At 42.9% G+C, this 20,659-nt stretch overlaps 1 pseudogene; it reads left to right on the top strand.

Moving 5' to 3' along the window:
* The first annotated feature begins 18,564 nt into the window (after positions 1-18,564).
* Positions 18,565-19,763, top strand: LOC118713468 (annotated as a pseudogene).
* Positions 19,764-20,659: the final 896 nt, after the last annotated feature.

The raw sequence follows: 20,659 nt of genomic DNA, 5'->3' as shown, positions 1-20,659 counted from the left end.
GATGCTATTCGGAGGCCCCATAGAGGGCCTCCAGGTTTGTCATCTGGGTTCCAATAGGCCTGATGACAGGTAAGTCCGCCCAAAGCCTTGCAGAGTCAGGTGGGAGCTGCCTCCATTGCAGGTCAGCCCTTAGATAAGGCTGGAGGAAGACAAAACAGCACACAGCCCCATTTTCCAGGGAGGGAGGGACTGGACTGGATAGGGAAGATGGGAAGGGGGAGGGGAAAAATTGTAGAAGGTCTTGGTTCCTTCTAGGAACAAACCAAAGGCTGGGATTTAAAGAATGCCCCTTTCCTCCCTAATTTTAAAGAGAATCATCTTCCTCACACATTATGCCCATTGTGCTGTGGATACAGGCTCCAGGCCCACCTTCATGGTTGTGTCCCACCTGCACCCTTGTCTGAAATGCCTGACCATACTCCATATCTCTATATGTCGGAATCTGGCTGACCTTTCCATGCCCAGCTCAAATATTGTGCTCCATAGGCCTTGCTTGATTTCCCACACCCAACCCAGATATAATATAATACCCTTCCCCAGTCTTAATCAAGTCATGCTCCTCTTTGTGGAATTTATGGCTGCATTATTTGCATTCTTCTCTTACTTTTTGAGTAAAAAGGGATATCCCCTGACTCACAGTCCCCCTGCCCAGTCCCCTGCGCAAAACCTATCACAAGGTAGACTTGCAACAAATGTTTTCTAAATCTCCCCAATTAGTAATCCATTTGGTTTACTCCCAATTTAGAGTTAGTTGGTTTATTTAAATTGCTTTCCAGTTTCCTAGCTGAGAGGCTCTGGTCGTGTAGATGCTTTGATGGGGAAGAGACAGGGAAAATTAGAGGTAGGGGAAAGGTCCTGGTGTCCAGAATCTGGACAAAGGGATATCTGGGTGGGTGGGACAAACTGTCTCAGGGCTTTTGAGAGAATAGTTGGGTGTTGTTAGATATCTTGACACTGAGGCACCAGGCTATTGGAAGAAGCAGAAGCAGGAGGGAGAGAGGAAGAGAGGGAAGGTGGAGGGAGGGAGGGAGGGAGGGAGAGAGAGAGAGAGAGAGAGAGAGAGAGAGAGAGAGAGAGAGAGAGAGGAAGAAGAAGAAGAGAGAGAAGAAGAAGAAGAAGAAGAAGAAGAAGAAGAAGAAGAAGAAGAAGAAGAAGAAGAAGAGTAGTGATGAGACCAAAGCATAACTGGTCCCTCTTTATACTTTGACATACTCTTGTTTTGAGCATAGACCCTTCTCTTTAACAAATATATAATACAGAAAGGAGCCACCCATCAGTCATCCATCCCCAACTGAGTTTGTGGCCAGCTTGGGGCTAGAGGAGAAAAGCACACAAGTCCAGGATCAGGAACTTCCTTCTCTATGTTTCTGACCTTCCCACAGAGTCCGGAGACTGGCTTTCCTATTTGACTCCCCTTTTCCCAGTTTGATCACATAGTTGCTACAGGGATCTGTGCTGGGAAGGCCAAACTCATGAAGAGCTCCAAAAGTTGTATATTATTGCCTGACTTTGTGACCTTGAACAAGTTGCTTAACTCTTAGTTTCCATATCTGTAAAATTGACATAACAATTTATTTTTAAAAGTTGTGAGGATTAAATGTGATTCTCTCTATAGATTGCCTGGCCATGGGAAGTGCTACGTAACTGGGATTGACTCCTGTTAGTGATGAGCTTTACCTCTGAGGCTGGTATATTCATCTCCCACACAGTCCTCAGGATCACCTATGACTGACACAGGAGGGAGCAACAGAGTCTTAGTTTCCAGGCCTTGCCCTTTGGGAACTTCCAATCTGGACAGAGAGAGGACACAGACCAAGTGCACAGTTTCACAGTCATGGGCTGCTTTCATAGTTGGGTAACTCACAACAACCAATCTATGAGGTCATCTGATTTCAAAAGTTCTTTCTCAACTGAGACAATAATGATGATCTGGACCAATTAGATTTTCTCTATTGGGAATCTGAATTATGAGATTCTCTAGAGCACATGTGTCAAACACAAGGCCCGAGGGCCAAATCCGTCCCGCCAGGCCTTGCAATGTGGCCCGCACCGCGCTGTCATCACTGCACTCCGCTGCGTTTCCATCACAATGACAGTTTATGACTGTTCAGTAAACCATTCGGCCTGCAATTTAGGCTGGATTTTAGATTTTGGCCCCTTCTCTGATTGAGTTCGACACCCCTACTCTAGAGAGAATATTTTCATTGATGTTAGGATCAGACACTGATGCAAGGAGAGACCATGACCAACCATAAGTAAGTGATATTTATGTATAACTAAATTATAAGTAAGCAAAAGATATGAGTAGAGTGAGGGGTGTTGGTTTACTGACTGAGAAGTAGATAAACACAAAGAAGCAGACATGTGGAGTAGAAAACACTTCAGTGGCAATGAAACTGCTGTGGGTGACAATCTATCCTGATCACTAGAGCCACATAGGATTAGCTCAGTCTTCCGGTTTTGATCTCTGCAAAATCTAATAGTTAAACTTCAGTTCCTGTTCTTCTTCAAGGTTCTTCTTTCTTGGTACTCATGACACCTGACAATGTGGTTGAGATTTCTAACTGCCTTGTTTCTATGTTCCTCCTTATAATTCTTCTTTCCTCACACAAAACATAAGCATATACTGACTCGAGGTGACCCAAGAAAGCCACCAGTCCTTTCCATCAGTAGAGCCTAATACACCCACTCTGAACTGAGTCCTGATTCTGAACAAGGCTTTCCTTCCTTCTTTCCAAGACCCAGGCCCTATCTTGCTGCCCAGATCTGGTGCTCTACGCTGGGATCTCTGACTTGATAACCTCTATAACTTGGGGCTCTTTCTAGACCCCCCCTGCCATCATCCATCAACGCAAGGTCAAGACCTGGAAAGGGTAAATGAGATAACAGAACACGAGGACTCTAGAGGGACATTCAGCGACCTACTTAAATCTGATAGGAGACTGAAATCAAAGGCAGGAGAAGACCTTGCAGTTCCCGCTGACTACTTCCTGGTCTTCTTCCATCCACACTCCTAAATTGTCCTTTCTCTGCTTCTCCAGCTCCATGGTTCTTCTCCATTCTCCCAAAGATGATCATTGCCCTCAGGACTCTTGGCATCTAGGTTACTCTAAACCCCACCTTCCTTTTTTTATGGACAGTACCTTCCTCCCCTCAAATTAAAACAGAATAAGTTGGCATTTTTCAATTTTAGAAAACTAAAAGAAAACCCGACTCAACCTACATGGAAAATAATGAAAAGGTCAAGTAAGACACATTCTGTTTGTCTAGCACACATTCTTCATCCTAGGGCTACCAAAGCCTCACCTCAGGTCACCTTGGCTGGCTCACCTTGGCAGATATAGGTTTGAATTTGTATCCAGGTTGAGCTTGATCAAGGGATTCTTGGTTGCTGCCACAATTGGCTTCCTTGCCTCTCTTTATGGGATCTCCCTTAGAATCTGGCTGGATAACTTTTTGACACATTAGCCACTCTCATCACTGCAAGTCCTGGCGCCTGGACCTCTTTATACAGGCTCATTGTCATTGTCTTTTTCTACCAGGTCAGTTTCTAAGATGTTGAGAAACCTATTCTTGCCCTGACCCAAGACTAAACGTGTTGATCACTATTTGTGAAAGAAGGACACAAATGCTTCCCTGGGACTAACTGTGCTGGAGGCACTGTGGTTCACACTTTGACATTTATTTAATCCTACACCAGCCTTCAAATCTCACAGATGGTGAAGTGAGCTCAGGAACCACTTGAAGAGGGAGAAACGCTGGGCAGGGCTAGGTACCTCAAACTCTAAACCCAGTTCTTTGTCAATCACATGTTCCTGCAGCATCTACACCAGGATGGCAAAGACTGACTTAGGGGTGGCCTGCATTGCTGTGGTGAGAAGGATTATGAGGCTGCATCTATGTTCAGTGGGGGAGAATATCATGATAAATTAGATATGTCTGCCATGGGAACAACTACGGGGAGCAACAGGCAGTACATATGCCATATATTTGCTGTTCTTGGTCCAAGCCATTCTTGTGGCAGCCACATGATCTTAGCAACAGGCACCATTATGGCCAGTACTTCTTTGCTTTCCATCAGTCTCTCACCATATGGAGAAACATGCCTCTTCTCAGACAGGATTCAAGTAACAACTCTGCTACTTACTATCCACATGATCTTAGGCCAGTTATTATACTTATTTGAGCTCCAATTTCTTTGTCAGTATAATACTTAACTTCATGAGGTTTTAGTACTTATGAATTAGCATAATGTTTGTAGAGTTTCTGGTATAATGCTTTACACACAATAAGCATCTGACAAATAGCAGTAGTAAATTTGTTGTTGGCCATCATTATATTGAGGCCTATTGCCCACACTGTTCTGCACATGAATTTCCTGTTTCTTTGACCTGCCAAGGCAAGAAGTGCCCAGTTGTCCCAGCTGGCTCACACTCTTCAAGTGCCACTGGATATATGACAGTCAGTACTGGTTCTGTGTTTACCATGAAGTTCCATTACTCTGCAGTCTACTGTTGGGCGTTTCAAATCCTCCTTATGGGCTCCACCTTGTTAGTGTGATTATATGTCCTAATTGTTTCATTAAGCTTTTTCATGGAGATGCTAGTGTTTAAACACCTCATAGAACATGGAAGCTAATTGTCATCTTAATTGAGAGGATGACCTGGTAAATAATGTAATTTAATTCTCAAGGTAAACTCCATAAAAATTCATGAGAAATCAAAACTCATAACCAAAGGTTTTGAAATTTCTAGGCAGGTAATTCCCAAGATTGAAAGCAGTAGGAGTCAAATTATTGTGGCATAGAAGGCTACTGACCCTTTCCCTAACCAGGACCAAAATATAAGAGCTGTAGCTCTTTCCGATGGAGGAGAAGGTGGCTCATGGACCCAGTACTTTCTTCTGATATAATTCTTTTTATTAAGCATTTCTTATGGCCTTGTGCTTTTCTAGTGAGTTAGGACTGCCTCATCCTCCAAGGATACCTATTGTTTTCCCTCTGTGGTAGGAGTCTTAGCAACTACGTTTCCTGGCTTTGGATTCCCTCTTTCCAGAAACACCTGGCACCTTCTTTCCCCGAGAGGCCCAGGCATGCCTCACACTCATGCTGTCTTTCCCCTGGGCATGTGTCTGCTCTTCCACTGCTGTAGGCTTGCCCCTCTGCAGAACCAACTCTTCAGTAAACAAACTTCCTGTTTCCTCAGACTCTTCAATGACATAGTTCTCTTTCTTGCTAACTGGAACTTGACTCTTTCTCAAAAATGTTGGTTCCCTGCAATCTTCTCTATTAGGAATTGCTCCTTCTTCCATAACCCAGAAATGTCTATCAGAAGTTGGAGATGGTGCCCTAATGGGTTTAGCTCAGTGGATACAGTGTCGGCCTGTGGACTCAAGAGTCCCAGGTTCGATTCCAGTCAAGAGCATGTAACTTGGTTGCAGGCACATACCCAACAGGGAGTGTGCAGGATGCAGCTGATAGATGTTTCTCTCTTGTTGAGGTTTCTAACTCTCTATCCCTCTCCCTTCCTCTCTGTAAAACTTAATAAAATATATTAAAAGAAGTTAGAGATGGATTACTCCATGCTCCCTGATACTGCTTTCAAAAAAGGTGCCTCTAATACTATCCAAAGCCCTGCCTCCCTGAGGTTTGTATCCCAGCCTTTCCTTAACCCTGCCTTCTCCAGGTTCCCTGTGACATCCATCTTCACCATGCTGCTCCACACTGGGTGATTTTATCATCTGCATGTGCCAGACATTGAGGAGTCATTTAATGCTGCTAGTCTTTATCTTGATCTGGCATCTAGAAGGATTCTGGAATCTAAAGAGGGGGTCATACATAGATTAAATAAGAGACCAGAGATTAAACATAACTTTGAAAGGTAGTATGGGGGGTCAGAGAAGACAAAGCTAAAGGAACTAAGTTCTCCTTGTCTCAGAACCCCTTGCTTTTTATTAACACAGTTTGTCCTAAGGCAAGGTGGAGATATACACATCAAAGGGTAGGGTTAGGTACAGAATCCATTCAGATTGGGGAATTGCCTTCACCTGTTCAGGTATTTGGCCAGTAGGAGGCAATAGCATGTAGATTAAGATGCCCTGAGCTGTCTGGCAGCAAGCAATCATTTTATGCATCCTTTTCAGGTTTGGGGAAATGCCTTTAGCCATTCCCAACAGGTGATAACATATGTGACTCAGCCCTTGTTAAGTCCCCAAGTCCCATCAACCTTTCAATGAAACTCTTGCAATTATGACATCCTAGAACTGGCTTCTGGCATGTGGACAGAGTGCTTTTCCCTGACATATCGATGTTGAGATTGAGATTACCATGTGACTTATTTTGGATAATGGAATGTGAACACAAGTAATAACGTGCCTATTCTGATCCAAGGCCTTAAGAGACCTGAATGTTTCTGATCCTCCCTCTTCAGCCTGGGCCAACACCTTGAGAGGAACATGCGTTGGCTAGCCCACTGGCCCAAGGAGCAGACCCAGATATGCAGACATGCAACATGTTGCCGAGCCAACCTACAGACATATGAGCAAATCAAATAACTGTTTGTTCTCATTGGAAGCCACTGAAACTGGAGGTTGTTTCTTATGCAACAGCCACATTTGACTAATGCAATCTTCTTTATCTTAATATCCTTTCTTCCAGATATTTCCCATCAATATTTAAATATAGTTAAGTCTCTTCCATCTTACAATATTACCCCCAATCCCACCGGTATCCTTTTCAAGCTATTGCCCTTCTCCACCATTTCCTTCTTAAGTAATATTCTTGAAGAAGTAACTCTTTTCATTGTCTCCAGGACTCACCTCCCATTCTTGCTTCATTTTCCTGTAGTCTGGCTCTGTTCCTACTGCTCCCTGAAACTGTTCTTGCCAGAGTCGCCATTTTTCAGCAAATTCTTACTGAGCACCGATTCTATGCTCTGGTTGGACATTGGGATACATATATGAAAATGTGGAGCTCGTGGGCTGGGGGCACATAGACAACTTTCAAAATGATTATTGCCCAGTGTAATTACAGCTGTGAGGGGCACGTGGGAGAGTGCAAACTCAGACCTGGAGGTCAGGGAAGTATCTCTGCAGGAGGAAACATCAAATTGGAAAAATAACAAATGGGAGGACTTAGCCAGGCAAGGAAGGGGAGGAAGTTTCAACTAATTGGGGAAAACGTGGTATTTTTAAAGGTATAAATCCCATCAAATCACTTTCTTAAAGTCTTCAAAAGTACCCTTTGTATCCATGCAATCAAAGAAGGGCAGATTCTTGTTCATAATTTTGTCCCCACAGGCTCACAGTAAGAATTTGATAAATATTTTGGTAATACAAAAGAATTAATGAGACATTCATAGGTGAAACATAAGAGGCACAGTTTGCTAAATTCTCTAGACGGCTACTGTTGATAAATGAATGCTGTAACAAGACTTGCATTCATGTGATGTCTAGTTTACTGTTGACTGCATGGTTGGTGCTTCATAAATGTTTGTTGAATACACATATGTTTGGTAATTTAAGGGACCTAAAATATAATATGTTGTAACCCTCACAACGTCTAAGAGGGGAAAAAAATTCTTAAAGGTCAAATGAATTTCCCAAGATCACCCAACTAGCAAGTTCTGAGTGACAGTTGGATGTCAGGGCTTCCAGTGACAAAGTCTATGCTCTTCCCATAAAACACGCACAGGCCAGGTTTATGTAAATTGTAGCGTTGGAGAGGCCTTTTCATAGGTGAGACGTAAGCTGGATTGTGACAGGCCAGGAGACCAAAAGTGATTCAGAGGAGGAATTCTTGCTCAGAGAACCATCATGAACACAGGAGTGGAAAAGGAGACAAAAGAAGATTGGCATGCTTCAGACACAGCGCTGGTGGACTCACATCTGAGGGGCAGCTTGAGTTCACCGCTGACTCGGAAGAGCTCTCCTCTAATCCTGATACTTGAGCATCGCATGGTTTCTGATTACACACATCCCAGGCAAAAAGGAAACGTGGTCACTAACACAAGGGCTTGTCATCAAAGAGGAGACAGTACATGACAGCTGTGCAAGCCTCCGTAAGACATTGGTATATACTCATGATGCTAGATGTGTGTGTGCAGGTTCCAAAGTGGGACACCCACCAGGACCAGCAAAAGCTGCCTATTTCCTAGACAAAGCTGTGTGAACCACTGGAATCAGTAAGGCCTTGAGTGAACTTAAGTGTAGTTATAAGCTAATCTGCTTGCAAATTCTTCAATGGGCATGAAGTCTGTTCTGCAAGATGATTAAATTCTAGAATCCACTGTGCAATATTACACCTGTGGTTAACATTGGACTGTGCATTTAAAATTTTGTTAAGGGAACAGATTTTATGTTGTGTTTCACACACACACCACAAAAAAAGGCACAAGGAACCTTTTGGAGGTGATGGGTATATTTATTACCTTGACAGTTTCATAGGTATAGGCTCATGTCATCAAATTATGTACATTAAATATATGCAGTGTTTTTTATATGAATTATACCTCAAAAAATAAAAAGAAACTAGAGAATGTAGTTTTATTAGGCAAAGATCAAAACTGCAGTAAAGGCAGAATTGGAGACATCTCTGAGATGCCGGTGCTGCCTGGGCTCACACTCTGCCATGGTGGGAGTGGCGTCTGCATGTGGTGCACAGTTGGATGAGCATGCAAATTTGTTGAAGCTCATAAATGTTAAAATCGATACTTCATGTCAGTTGCATTTACACAGACTTCCCCTTCTCAATTTTGAATAATTTCTTTGTTTAATCAAGATTTTCCTGTCACTAGGTTTTTTAAGCTTACTTTTAGAGATTTTATGTCTTATAATTTTCACTTCTTTATTACCCAGCAGTACTTGCACACAGATAAACAACAGTAGAAACTACAGCTGAGCAAACAGCAAATAATAAAATTCACCTGCAACCTTAGCACTCAGAGGTAAGTATTGTTAATATTTTCCCAGAATCTTTCTATAATCTGTATTTTATTTATTTTTGTTAATCCTTGCCTGGGGACATTTTTTCCCATTGATTTTTAGAGAGAGTGGAAGGGAAGGATAGAGGGAGAGAGAGAGAAAGCAAGAAACATCCACGTGTAAGGAATATATCAATTGATTGCCTCCTGCATTCACCTGGACCAGGGTCAGGGATCAAGCCTACAATCCAGGTATGTGCCCTTGAGCAGAGTCAGTCCTCAGGCCTGTGCTCTATCCATTGAGCCACACAAGGTAGGGCTTTGTAAAATTTTTAAAATAAAAATAAGACCATATTCTACATACTATTTTATATCCTGATTTTTATTTGATAATATAACATTGAATATTGTTTGCGTCGATACATTCAGAGCAGAGCAGTGTTCTATTGTATTTGTGTCACTGGGAACCTACTGTTTGATATCGAAGTTGTCTCCAGACTTCAGGTATCACAATTATACATGAGGCTTTGGTGAGCCTTTGTGTGCGTCTGGAATTATTTCCTTAGGGTCCTTTGCCTCCCCTTAAGAGACTCCTCCTTATCATCTTCCCACTCTTTCTGGCCAAGAGTGCATTGAATTTCTTAAAGGTCAAGTAAATTTCCCAAGATCACCCAACTAGCAAGTCATGAGTGACAATTGGATATCAGGGCTTTTAAGCCCACCAGGCTCTCTCCGTGCCATTCAGCTTTGTGCTCTTATACACACGCTCCCTCAACCTGCAATCTAATACCTAGCTAATCCCTATTCACCTTTTAAACATCACCTCCCTGACACTGCACCATCACCATTATCACCACAGACAGGCTCAGCTGTCCTTCTCACGGTGGCCACCATCGCCTGCCCTTCATTCTACTAGAGCAGGAGTCAGGCTACCGTGTAATGTCCTATTTTCCTGTCTCTCCCCTTCACCAAGTTCACAGGATAAGATCATGTCTGTCTTGGTCAGCACTCCTGGAACAGTGCCCAGCACATACTGGTGCTCCATAACGATCTGTAGAACAATGCCCTGGCCAGTGTGGCTCAGTTGGTCGGGCATCTTCCTGCACATTAAATGTTGCCGGTTTGATTCCAGGTCAGGGCACGTGCACAGATTGTGGGTTCAGTCCCCGGTCAGGGTGGGTATGGGAGGCAACCCATCGATGTTCCTCTCTCCCTTCCTCTCTCTATAAAATCAATAAAAACATATTTTAAAACTTTTTAAAAATCTGTTGTACACTGAATAAATAGATTCCTAAGAATAAAACAGCTGTATTAATGGCATGGACTTTTTAAGGCTTATGATACATTATTGCCAAATTGCTTCCTCAAAATGCCTTCCCAATTTCCCTCTGCTCCCATAGTGTGTGCACATGCTCATTTCATCAGATTCTGAATGGCCTTGCAAAAAATTTGAAGTTTCTGTCCATGGGGCTTTACTTAGGGAGCGCTGACTGGAATGTGTGCAGTGGATTATTGAAGAGTCTCAACTCAGTGGGGTATAAACACGAATTAATTTTTTCCAGTCACTGCTTTCTTCTGTGTTCTATTGAATTCCTTTCCCCTGTCATTACATGACATTTTGGGTAGAACGTAATGTTCCTATCACTTTCAGTTGTTAAAATCCCAGTCCAGTCCATTCAAAGTTCTCCCTTCCGCCGAAACCGGTTTGGCTCAGTGGTAGAGCGTTAGTCTGCGGACTGAAAGGTCCCAGGTTCGATTCCGGTCAGGGACATGTACGTTGGTTGCGGGCACATCCCCAGTAGGGGGTGTGCAAGAGGCAGCTGGTCGATGTTTCTCTCTCATCAATGTTTCTGGCTCTCTATCTCTCTCCCTTCCTCTCTGTAAAAAATCAATAAAATATTTTTTTTTAAAGTTCTTCCTTCCCTGAAGCCTCAGGAGGATTATGGCTCCAGGGATGGAGGTGGAAGGGGCAATGTACTCTCTTCTTTCACTTCTGCTCCTCCTCCTTCCTCTCCTGGTCTAGCTCTCTAGACTTCGGGCAGGCAGGAGGCATTTCTGCATGGTGGAGGGGCAGTGGTGGTAAGGAGGCATTCCTGATCTTGGCCTGGTTCATTCTACTCCCTCGTGAGACCTGTGACCCTGCTGAAGTGACAGTGACCACATGGAAGGTGAGGTCATGATTTGGAGCCATACCCAACTCAGCCTGATCGCCTCTCCCATTCAGAGAGGTGATGGCAAAGTCCCCCTTCAATCTGGGCCATAATCCCTAACCTTCCTTGGCAGGAGGCACTCAGTCTGCAGAGTCCACAGCTCCTGACCCTCCTCAGCCCATATCCTTTAGGTGGAACCACAGGAAAGGCTGGAGACTTTTTTGTTTTCTAAGCACTGATGGGAACTGGGATGGGGGTACCTCCAGCCCTTCCTTTCAGGCCCTTTATAGTCCCTTCTCCCTCATTGGCATGGGCCACCTCCATTCAGATCAGAAGTGGCTGTGGTCTCTGTGATGACATATGTCTTTTCAGAGGAACTGCCCCTCACACCAAACACTGTAGGCTTGGCAACTCTGATGTTCTCTCTTCACATACCCCCATCCTTCCTTTATAGAAGCAAGAGTGGGGGGACAAGGGTCAGGATGGGGTGCGGGTTGAAGGTGCAGCTGGTTCTGACCACGTTGTCATATTGCCAGGATATGTTGACTCTGCCTCCCGGACAGCTCTCTGTAGAATGCAGAGCTCCTCTGAGCCTCTTGTTCACTGCTTTGGTTTGGACCGTGGTCACAATTCTGGGACACCAGACAAATCCTCATCATAACATTGTTGTAGATGCACCCAGACACAGCCTCAAGAGCATTTTTATAATAAATGCAGAACCAGATTGCACATGTCTGTTTCTCATATCAGCACTGGATAAATGCGGAAGGCAAAACCAGGCCATTCGGAATTAAAGGGAAAAGAGCCTCACAGAGCAAGACAAACAGAGCCCAGAGCCCTACGATGTGGGAGTGGAAGAGAGCAAAGGGTGCACCGGAAGGAGAGTAGACGTTCTTGTGCCTCCAGGGGCTTTAGAGTCCGGAGACCTCCCTGTCCAGTCTTGCCCGTTGCCAGGGACAATCAGGTCATGAGAAGCAGAGAGTAAGAGAGAAAGGGACCTTGGTGAAACCTTCTCAACTTCCCTCGATCCTTCTAATGCAAATGTCGCATCCAATTGAGCTGATGCTCTGGCTGGAGCCCCTCCCTCCCACTGGCACTTGGCCATAGTAAGCCATATGGTTACTTCCCAGAACCTGCGCTTTTACAGGCTGAGTGGTAAGGGCAGCAGTGGCCACGCAGTGGGAGAGGCTGGCCAGGGATTGTTGTCAGCCCCCAGCATCCATGAGAAAAGGAAGTTTGGCTCACTGAAGCAATCATGGTGAGAAGGGCCCTCTCCCTCCAAGCTCTCTCACATGGTCTGTGGAAATAAGATCTTCAATATTGCAATTGCAGTCAGAATGGTGGGAGCCTTGAACTTCAGTGGTATTGATTTCTTGTTTAGTGATTAGCTTACCAGAGCCCCTGATGGCATAATCGCTCCATTTACATAATTAAGACATAAATCTCCAGCCTGAGTAGTAGCCAGAACACTAAGGACACTGGACACCAAGGGCAGCAGATGCTTCAAAGCTCGTAGTCAGAGTTCCACACTTCCACCAGCTGATCTCATTTACCTCAGTGACTTCTACTGGGTTGGCAGCATCTCCTTAGAAACATATTTTTGAAGATTCGTGCCAAGGAGATCAATCCACTTAAACTAGCCTCATAGAGAGGCTGTAATGCTCTTAAAACATGCTCACAATGTATTACTTTTAAGGAATAGAATGTGGTGGAAGTGATGGTGTGACTTCCAGAGCTAGTTTGTAACACGTGTGCTTCTCTCTCCCTCCTTCTCTCTCTCTCTCTCTCTCTCTCTCCCTCCCTCCCTCCCTTCCTCTTCCTTCTCCCCCTTCCTGCCCCCCTGCTCTGGGGAACCCAACCACCATGTGGTGATGCTACTCAAACAGCCCGTGGAGAGTCCACACTGGGGAAGAAGCTGAGGCCTTTTGTCAGGAACTGGCACCAGCTATCCAGCCACATGAGTGAGCCACCTTGGAAGTGGATCCTCCACCCTCAGACAGTCATCCGGTGATGCAGCTCTGGCTGGTGTCTGGATGAGCATCTCAAGACTAAGCCCCTCCAAAGCTCCTGACTTACAAAAACTCTGAGGAACACAATGTTTATTATGGTTTAAGCCATGGAGTTCTGGGTAACTTGTCACCCCAATAAACAACTCATACAGAGACCACTTCTCTCCTCAGTGCTGCTTCTTCAGGTAAGAAATGGTCTGACGTCAAGACCCAAACAGCTAAACTTGTTTTTATTTTGTGACCCAGCAATTTCTCTTGTAAGAATTTAGCTTATAAAATATATTTTAAATATAGAGTCACAAATTTGTCAAATACTTGTATAAATGTGTTGCAGCACCCTTAATAATAGTGAAACTGAAAGACATTGGAATCATCAACAGATTCCAATTAAATAAATTATGGAGAAAAGCTGAACAATTCCATGTAAATATTAAAGGAATCGAACTAGTAGTAACAAAAACTCCACATATTATCTGAGAGATGCAAATCAAAACGACAATGTGGTACCATCTAGGCCTGTCAGAATGGCTATCATAATAAATCAGCAAACGACAAGGGCTGGCGAAGATGCAGAGAAAAAGGAACCCTCGTGCACTGCTGGTGGGAATGCAGACTGGTGTAACCACTGTGGAGAACAATATGGAGTTTCCTCAAAAAACTGAAAATGGAACTCCCATTTGACCCAGTAATTCCACTCTTAGGAATATATTCTAAGAACTAGAAACACCAATCAAAACAGATATATGCACCCCTATGTTCATAGCAGCACAATCTACAATAGCTAGGATTTGGAAACAGCCTAGGTGCCTGTTAGCAGATGATTGGATCAAAAAACTATGGTACATCTACACAATGGAATACTATGCTGCCATAAAAAAGAAGGAATTCTTATCATTTGCAGCGACCTGGATGGAATTGGAGAACATTATGCTGAGTGAAATAAGCCAGTCAATGAAAGAAAAACACCACATAATCTCACTCATTTATGGATAATAAGAAACATTATAAACTGATGAACAAAAAGATAGATACAGAGACAGTAAAGAAACAAATAGACTGTCAAATTACAGCGGGGAGGGGAGGCAGATATGGGGGAGATAAGAGATCAACCGAAGGACTTGTATGCATGCATATAAGCATAACCAATGGAGGAAAAACTATGGGGAGGGAGGGCATGTTTGGGAGTGCGGGGGTGGGGATTGGTAAGGTATGTACACATTATAATATAAATAAATTAAATAAATAAGTAAATAAATAAATAAATAAATAAAACTCCACATACTTCTACATGTAAAATATTTATTAAAGACATTTTATAATAGCATAAAAACATATCAAGCACCTAGGAATCAACTTTCTTGCATTAAGGTGCTAATAGAGTTTTGCAAAAGTGTACATGTATAGCAATCTCTATGCATCAGATCTTGAAATTAAATTTGAGATAACATCTTTATAATACTGAGTCTTCTAATCTATGAATTCAGCATACCTCTCCATCTATTTAAGTCTTATTCAGTGTCCTTTAATAAAAGTAGTTTTTCTTGTAGAAATCTTGCTCTTCTTACATATTTCCTAGGTGCTTAACTTTTCTTTTATGTTATACAGAATATTAAAAAGACATGTACTCAAGGGTCATGATTTAAAACAATGCATAATTTTTCCTACTTAATTAAGGGCATTCTTAAATGGAACTGGCATGTTTTAAACTGTGATACATTGTGGTGAACACAACAATGATTTCCAGTACCATCTGTTGCCAATGTCAGGATTCTCATTTAGACAGCTGTGACCTCATGAATTCCTAAAAAGGTCTTGGAGATTCCTTGGAGCAGCAGACTACTGCTATGGAAGGTGCATGCCCCCTGGGTATCAGTAACGTCTATAGAAACATTTTCAGAGCATTGCTTATAGTAGTCTCAAATTAGACATAACCCCAAAGTCCTTCAACTATAAAATGAGTAATAAATTATACTCATTAGTGGAATACTATAGCATTGAAAATGAAATACTTACAGCTACATGAAACAGTTTGCCATACCCAAAACATCCACACTGGTAGCAGGAGGAGGGTGCATGTGAGAGCTCAGGGATTGAGAAAGAGAATGAGTTTTAATCACCTGAGAACCTGGCAAGAGCGAAGGTTCCAGCAATAGAAATTTGGATTTCCATTTCCTTGGGCCTGGGGAGAAATTGGAAATTTTTCTGGTTTTCAGAGAGGTAGAGGGAGCTTAGCCAGAAGAAGGCCGTGAACCTGCTGGGAAGCGGTTCTAACTGCCTGTTTTGTGTAGGTCTAAAAAGGAATCTGCCTGATCCTTGAACTAGTGGTCCAGAGGTTCTGGGATCAGCACTGGTGGAATTTTACCAAGCACCACCTATGGACTGACTAAGAAACAAAGAAATATCCTCCTCACACCTGAACAGAGCAGTAGTACCTGCCAGTTCAATCACAGCTGTTTCAAAAAAAGCTGGAATTATGGTGTGTTTCACTACGTATCAATGTGACACTGCGGATAGCAACTCAAGCAACCTGCCCTATATGGGGCTCTACTTAATGATTTGATCACTGAAATATCCAAAGGTATGTGAACTAAGGTCTGAAATTTACTTTGAAAGACATAAAAAAAATAAGTAGATGTTATGGGTTGAATTACATCACATCAAAATCCACATGTTAAAGCCCCTCTGAAGTGACCTTATCTGAAGACAAAGTCATTACAGAGCTCATACAGTTAAAATCATGTCATAGGGGTGGGTGAAATCCAATATGACAGGAGTCCTTGTGAAAGAGAGAAATTTTGGCACAGATACACGTGAAGGATGACAATGTGAAGAGGCCAGGGAGAAGACAGCCATATACAAGCTATGGATAAAGGCCTGGAACAGGTTCTTTCCTCACAGCCCTCACAGGAACTACCTGTGTTGATACTTTGATCTCAGACTTCCAGCCTCCAGAGCTGTGAGACAATACATGTCTGTGGTTTAAGCATCACAAAATGTTCACTTACAATAAAGAAAAGTCAACTTCATTACAAATAGCAGTTCAGTTCCTAGAAACCCAATTATTAGATAATCCCACAGAAAACATCAAATAAGCAATCTCCACAGTAACAATGGCACTTAACACACAGCACATCTCTACATGTTGACTTGGAAATTCCACTTTGGAGACACTGTCTTATAAAAATAATACCAATGTATAAATATATATGTGCTTATTTCACTTTTGGTTGTAATGACATTAAATTGGAACATACCTGACTGTCCACATCAAGACACAACAAAATTTAAAATGCCAAAGGTCAGAAACAAAAAAGAGTAGCTTAAAAGAAGTAAGAGAAAAGCAGTTAGTTATCTACAAGGGAGCTCCCATAAGACTGTCAGCTGATTTTTCAACTTGGCAGGCCAGAATGGACTAGCGAGAAATATACAAAGTGATGAAAAGCAAGGACCCACAACCAAGATTACTCTACCCAGCAAAGCTAACATTTAAAATTGAAGGTAAGATAAAGAACTTTCCAGACAAGAAAAACCTAAAAAAGTTCATCACCACCAAACCAGTATCACATGAAATATTAAAGGGTCTTCTTTAAGAAGAAGAAGGAGAAGAAGAGAAAAGATTATGAATAATGAAAAAGCAATAAATATGTATCTATTAGCAACTGAATCTAAAAAAACACATAATCAGAACAGAAACAGACTCATAGATATAGAGGATATTTTGATAGTAGCCAAATGGGTGGGGAATTGTGGGGATAGTAAAAAAGGTGAAGGGATTAAGAAGTGCAAATTGGTAGTTACAGAATAGTGATGGGGATATAAAGTATAGTATATGGAATATAATCAATAATATTGTAGTAACTACGTATGGTGTCAGATAGGTATAAGATTTGTCAGCATGATCATTTAGTAAGTTATATAATGTCAAACCACTGGATTGTACACCTGAAGTTAATATAATACTATATGTCAGCTGTAATTGAAAAATAAAAAATAATTTAAAGTAAACAAAAAAAGAAAGAAACAAGGAAGGAACCTGGAGTCAGGCCAGGAAATCAAACTAAAGGAATGAAATGTGCTCACTAGTTCCTCCTGACAGCAGTGGAAATGAGAACAGAACTGGGGTTCAGTCTGGTGAAGAAACTGGGATTAGTTCATTAAAAATCCTGACATAGAGGGCCAGGAGAACACTAAACAGCAGGTATATGTGCAAGTATGAAGATTCCAGAGTCAGAATAACCTGGTTTTGAAAATTCCGGCTGATTTACTACCTGTGAGGGTGAGCAGATGCCTCATTCTATCTTGTCTTATAAAATGGAAATAATGATCTTCACCTTCTAGGTTTGATGAAAGGAACAAAGAGATTATGTATATAAAATATATACTGTAAAAGTTCAACAGTGACGTATTATTATTAGCATCCCTGTGTACATACACCCATTCACAGCAGGTGCTCAGCAATGATGACCATGACCATTAGTACAGTGTTTTCCTAGTCTTCCCTGGAAATGAAAAAAGAGATAAGCTTGCTTCTGCCCTCTTTGGCTTTCTGTCCCACAAACCCTTGTGCTTTATCTTTTATTGTTTTTGCATGCAGCTGAGGAATGCATCCCTTAGACAGCTCAAATGGCAGGAAGCCCGGGAAAGAACCCATCACAATAGTGTCCTGATAATAACTAATCTTGATTCACATATACATCTGACTGATGTGTGCACTGTACCAATGGAGACATCAGGATTTGGGAACCAAGTTTCAGCATCTGGTCCAGAGTTCAGTTGTGATGTGTGTGTGTGTGTGTGTGTGTGTGTGTGTGTGAGAGAGAGAGAGAGAGAGAGAGAGAGAGAGAGAGAGAGAGAGAGAGAGGGAGAGAGAGGAATGCCATGGTTACTGTGTTTATAGCTCATTTGATATTTTCTGTGGAATTATTTAGTCATTGAATTTCTAGGAATTTAGCTGCTATTGGTAACTAAGTTGACTTTTCTTTGTTCTAAGTGAACATTTTATAATGCTCTCTTTCCCTCCTAACAATTTTTCAAAATTTCAAATATACAGCAATGTTGAAAGAATTTTCAACATTTCACTATACTTATTTTTATCATGTACCATATATCTATCTAAACCTCTAATTACCCATCTATCCAACTGCATTAGTTTCCTAGGACTGCTGCAGCAAAGTACCACCTTATGGCTCACATGCTCACCGTCTCTATGGTCAGAGAAGCCTTCCCTTGGTCATGTGTCAGCACCAGCCAGTCAGCTGCTGCTGATAGCAGCAACTTCCCCTCAAGAATCCTGGTCTCCGCCTCCTCCTCCCACCCTACCTCTCTGGCACCTCCACCTGGGCCTATTCCTACCCCCTGCCCCCCCCCCCCTCAAGAATCCTGGTCTCCGCCTCCTCCTCCCACCCTACCTCTCTGGCACCTCCACCTGGGCCTATTCCTACCCCCTGCCCGCCCCCCCCTTACTCCCTGGCCAGAGAGGGGTTTGGCAGGGAGAGCAACAGTAGTTATAGATGCAGGCCCCTGCCCCTCAAAGGCTCCCCAGTTGTTGCACAGTCTCACTGTTTGGGGAAAGTTTATACTAGAAAACTGAAGGCAATTCATGTGTGCATATGATCAGATTTCTCCACCAAGTTCTCAGCCTGATAAGGAAAATCCCTTGTTGCCAACCTAATGGAGCATTCAAAGAAGACATCTGACTCTTTTCAAGATGAACTTGAAGATTATATCAAAGTGCAGAGAGCCAGAGGCTTGGAACCAAAGACTTTTGTCAGACAGATGAGAGAGGACTATTTGGAAACCTGTAGGTACAAAGAAGAAGTTGGTTTCAAACCCAGGTACAGAATGTTTGATCAAAGACTCCCAAGTGAAACCATCCAGACCCACCCAAGACTTGAAATATTTCACAAACAGTGGAAAAACAGTTACCTCATGCTACCAGCCCATGACAGCAGGCGGAGACTAGACTCCCTGAGCTACTGTCAATTCACCAGGCACTGTTTCTTAAAAAAACCAGCACCCCTGAACTGCAGTCAGCAAGAGTATTATTACAGCTCAAACAGTATAGAATCTAGAGTTTGCAAGCATCTCTCAGGAGACAGTACCAGTGCCCATAAAGCCAGTCACAAATGGATATAGCAGAAAACAGCACCCAGAAGAAGGCAGAGAGAAATCAGAGGAAAAGCAGCCCAAACATAAGAAAAAAAAGGTTGTGACAAAATAGAATTTAGACAAACACAAGAGCACCCAAAACAGCAAAACAGAAGTAGAAACAAGATCAGTACAAAAAAGCTTAAGAATCAAAGGGAGAGAAAAAGACAGACAAGATGTAGCCTCTAAGAAAGAGAATCATATGTGTAGAAGAGAGAAAAGGGAACAAGGCAACGAAAGGGCAGAGGAGGAAGTGCTCTGGGACCAGTCTACCCTGGGCTTTTGAAGCTCTTGGGTTGATTCTTCTGAGGTTAAACTGAAAAATCATTGAGGCGCTTGGTTTTATGATGTTCATGTTCATGACACTTTTCTCATGGAAACAGCACTTTCACTTCTAACAAAGGCCAGGGGAACAGAGAGTATTTAGGCCTTGGCCGGGCAGCTCAGTTGGTTGGAATGTTGTTTCAACAAGCCAAGCTTTCAGGTTCCATCCCTGTCAGGGCACATATAGGAAGCAACCAATGAATGCACAAATAGGTGCAGCAACGAATTTATATATTTTTTGTTCCCTGGCCACTGTACTGCTCTGTTAAACTCTCTTTCCTTGATAGGAGCAGAAAACAGGAAGGCACCCTTCTCTGAATAAAGCACTTCTAACAGGACTGTAGGACACCTCTTCAGCCTTCCACGTAAAAGTCCCAACCTTATAGGGTGCCCAACAGCTCTGCCCTAATCACGAGCAAGTGGCCCGTCCTGCCCCAGCCTTACTCTACCCTTCCATCCACTACCTCTACAGAAATGACAGAGGAGGGAGAACAGATAGTATCTGCTTGCAGGACTCAAGTTTGGGGACGTGCCTCCTGCTCCTGTCAATGCCTATTGACTTTAAGTCTGTTACTAGCCACAGTGGCTTTGGAGGGTGGTTATTGAAAGCATCTCTCTCCTTGAAAGCCGGCCAGCTCTTTATTTAGGCTGAGCCACTTCCCTCCCATTACCCAATGCTGAAGTTGAAGTTTGATTTTATGTCCATTGGAGAATTCTGCCTCCACAGCTTTACCATTCAAGGCTGCTGCCCTGGGCTGGCCCTTTCCATTATGTCTATTGCATAACAAGCTCGTCTGTTCCTGGCTAAGTGTCATATTACTCAAATGTGGAAATGCTCCCTCTGTTCTCCTCCTCTGGACACATCAGCGTCAGCCTTTCCATACCACCCGGCTGCGCAAATCAAATCAGCAGGAGCCTGCTGGAAACTGATTCATGATGCTGGAGAAACTTGCTCTGGATGCTAAAGAAATGCCCATTGTTGGCACCTTCTCTTGACTGTTTCAATGTTGCTGAAGACCCTGTTGCTTTGTTAGCCACACAGGTAATGAGCTGTTAAGTGTTACCTACTTCTGTCAATCGCATGGTTATTTCTGGACTCACTTAAGTTTCC

The sequence above is a fragment of the Pipistrellus kuhlii genome, unplaced genomic scaffold (genome assembly GCF_014108245.1).
Source record: "Pipistrellus kuhlii isolate mPipKuh1 unplaced genomic scaffold, mPipKuh1.p scaffold_m20_p_9, whole genome shotgun sequence".
Taxonomy (NCBI): domain Eukaryota; kingdom Metazoa; phylum Chordata; class Mammalia; order Chiroptera; family Vespertilionidae; genus Pipistrellus; species Pipistrellus kuhlii.
Note: the sequence above shows the minus strand (reverse complement) of the source record. Positions and strands in the feature narration are given on the sequence as shown.